The sequence below is a fragment of the Oncorhynchus keta genome, unplaced genomic scaffold, assembly GCF_023373465.1.
Source record: "Oncorhynchus keta strain PuntledgeMale-10-30-2019 unplaced genomic scaffold, Oket_V2 Un_contig_142_pilon_pilon, whole genome shotgun sequence".
Classification (NCBI taxonomy): Eukaryota; Metazoa; Chordata; class Actinopteri; order Salmoniformes; family Salmonidae; genus Oncorhynchus; species Oncorhynchus keta.
The window spans coordinates 1-3,312 of record NW_026278666.1 but is presented as its reverse complement, the minus strand read 5'-3'; the positions used below and the strand labels follow the sequence as shown (position 1 = coordinate 3,312).

At 40.0% G+C, this 3,312-nt stretch overlaps 1 long non-coding RNA gene across 1 annotated transcript; it reads left to right on the top strand.

The window, feature by feature from the left end:
• Positions 1 to 1,882: 1,882 nt before the first annotated feature.
• On the top strand, positions 1,883 to 3,274 carry LOC127918484 (uncharacterized). Its single transcript, XR_008100207.1, has 3 exons — positions 1,883 to 2,287; positions 2,551 to 2,644; positions 3,116 to 3,274. It is a non-coding gene; the product is annotated as an uncharacterized LOC127918484 (long non-coding RNA).
• Positions 3,275 to 3,312: the final 38 nt, after the last annotated feature.

Here is a 3,312-nt window from a genome sequence, read left to right as displayed (position 1 = left end):
AGGATCCTAGTGCCACCTGGTTTAATACATTTATTAAAGTAATCTATGGCCTTATTTAGGATCCTAGTGCCACCTGGTTTAATACATTTATTAAAGTAATCTATGGCCTTATTTAGGATCCTAGTGCCACCTGGTTTAATACATTTATTAAAGTAATCTATGGCCTTATTTAGGATCCTAGTGCCACCTGGTTTAATACATTTATTACAGTAATCTATGGCCTTATTTAGGATCCTAGTGCCACCTGGTTTAATACATTTATTAAAGTAATCTATGGCCTTATTTAGGATCCTAGTGCCACCTGGTTTAATACATTTATTAAAGTAATCTATGGCCTTATTTAGGATCCTAGTGCCACCTGGTTTAATACATTTATTAAAGTAATCTATGGCCTTATTTAGGATCCTAGTGCCACCTGGTTGAATAAATTTATTAAAGTAATATATGGCCTTATTTAGGATCCTAGTGCCACCTGGTTTAATACATTTATTAAAGTAATCTATGGCCTTATTTAGGATCCTAGTGCCACCTGGTTTAATACATTTATTAAAGTAATCTATGGCCTTATTTAGGATCCTTAAGACCAACTTCTACGATACTAAATAAAACAAATGATTAGAATAACAGTGTGCTTTCACATGAAACTATTTTGGAAATAGCTTGCCTTTTAACGGAAGCAAACGTAACGAAACATGGAGAGACAAACCTGAGTTTATCCCAGTAGAAACTCTCATTGTGTTGCTTCCTTTTAGTTCTTAAATGTTAAACTGTTTCTGTAATAAATGTGCCCCTCTGCTCTCTCTGTCAATCATTCACCATCCCTCCCTGCTTCGCTTTCACCTCTCACACAGTCTCCCTCTAATCTCCTGATTGTGTTTGTGTCGAGAACATTTGCCTGAGCAACAATAGTAGAATCGCTGGTTCGGTTTTCAAAATAAAAGTTACCCATTAAATCGGATGCAAACGGAAATGAATTGTGGAATCATGCAACAATCCTGGAGGGCCTTTATGTTGCTAAACATATATAATACATTCAACAAAATACAATAATTAGTTTATTTGACACCAAATAAAATCTGTTAAAATTGCTCTGTGGATGTTTAGTATTCAGGACTGCAACATACCTTCAACGTGCAGCCTTATGGGTCTTGGGTTCATGACATATCGTACCAGCCTTATGGGTCTTGGGTTCATGACATATCGTACCAGCCTTATGGGTCTGGGTTCATGACATATCGTACCAGCCTTATGGGTCTGGGTTCATGACATATCGTACCAGCCTTATGGATCTTGGGTTCATGACATATCGTACCAGCCTTATGGGTCCTGGGTTCATGACATGGGGTACCAGCCTACTCATTGACACCCACAATTATAAAGTTCTAAAGAGTTTACACAAATATTGGCATCGCAGCTCTTATTGTGGGAAAACAGTTAACTGTGGGAAAACTGTGGGAAAATCACTTCATAATTCTGCCTATTGAACATTTTAATGTACAGCCTTACCTGTGTACTTGTGAGGTGATTTCCCACAGTTAAAGTCCTGCAATAAGAGCTATGACACAATTATTTGCGTAATCTCTTCACATTTCATGGACCCAAGATCCAGAGGTAACGCTGTACAGTGCAATAGAAGTCTGCCCCAATGCAATTCTAATACAGCCACAGTGGGACTTCAACTATTTTTTTGTGTGTCAAATGAACTACTTATTGTCTTTAGTTGAATTAATGTAACAACATTCAAACCTTGTTTAGCATTATCTAATCCAAATATGGCATTATATCCACTATTTGAATATTTTTGCATCAGTTTCAATATTGGACCCTTATTTTGAAGGCGAACTGCAAATTCCATTGTGGCTCATCCTTATTGTAGCGAGCATCACACAGGTGCTTTTCCGACGAGATACAATAACAACTTGTGGCTCATCCTTATTGTAGCGAGCATCACACAGGTGCTTTTCCGACGAGATACAATATCAACTTGTTAACAACAACTTGCACGGCCTCTAACAAGAGTACGGAGAAGAAGAGCAGCGGTCGGTATTCGAGATCTGCCGCGTCACATAAGAATCACACTCGAACTTTTCTAAAACCGGACAGAAAGAACAACTCGAAATCTGTCAGACCATCGGAGAAGTGAACTCGAACGAACCTGAGAGAAAATGGAGCCTTTGTTTTCGGAAGTAGCAGGGAGCCGAACCGGAGGAAAGATGATGAGTTTTCTGCCGTACTTCTCCGCTGAGACCTGGACCCTCCTGGCCCTCCTCATCACCCTCATTGTAGTGTAAGGACTTACATCAAATCAAATGTTATTTGTCACATTTATCGTAGTTAACCGGTGTAGACTAACAGTGAAATGCTTAGTTAGGGGTCCATTTCCAACAATGCAAGATAAGATATATATATTGTATAGTTAGTTCTCTAGAACATACTAATAGTAAACGTGTGTGTGTGTGTGTGTGTGTGTGTGTGTGTGTGTGTGTGTGTGTGTGTGTGTGTGTGTGTGTGTGTGTGTGTGTGCGTGTGTGTGTGTGTGTGTGTGTACAGGTACGGGTACTGGCCCTATGGTGTATTCACTAAGATGGGTATCCCTGGTCCCAAACCCCTACCTTACTTTGGCACAATGATGGAGTATAGAAAGGTTAGTACCCATTCAGAATAAACATCTCTCTCATCTTTTAAACAACAGTGTTATTTTCCCCCCATGTAAAACATTACATTGAGAAGGAAAAAGAGGACGAGCCGGTTGTTTTAACAATAGATAAATACAAGGTAATATGAGACTTGATCAGTCTAGAAGTTGTATTATTGACCCTGGGGGACCATATAAAATAACAAACCCTCCTCAGCCCTCACCTATTTCAGGTGTGTTCTCTGTTCAGCTGTTGGACAAACCTACGTGACCTCCTAGGGCATGTTTTTTTTTCTCGCTCGCTCTCATTCCATCTCTCTCTCTCTCTCTCTCTCTCTCTCTCTCTCCTCCATCTCTCTCTCTCTCTCTCTCTCTCTCTCTCTTCCTCCATCTCCTCTCTATCTCTCTCTCTCTATCTCTCTCTCTCTCTCTCTCTCTCTCTCTCTCTCTCTCTCTCTCTCTCTCTCTATCTCTCTGCAGGGCTTCACTAACTTTGACACAGAGTGCTTTCAGAAGTATGGGAGAATCTGGGGGTGAGATCATTTGACTGTACCGTACTAGGATGACTCACAACTGTACTATGCTCTTTCAATTCATCACCTGCTGGAGCTGTCATGTGACCATGAGGAATAGTATTAATAATATCAACAACAACCCGACTAATGTTTTCTTTGTAG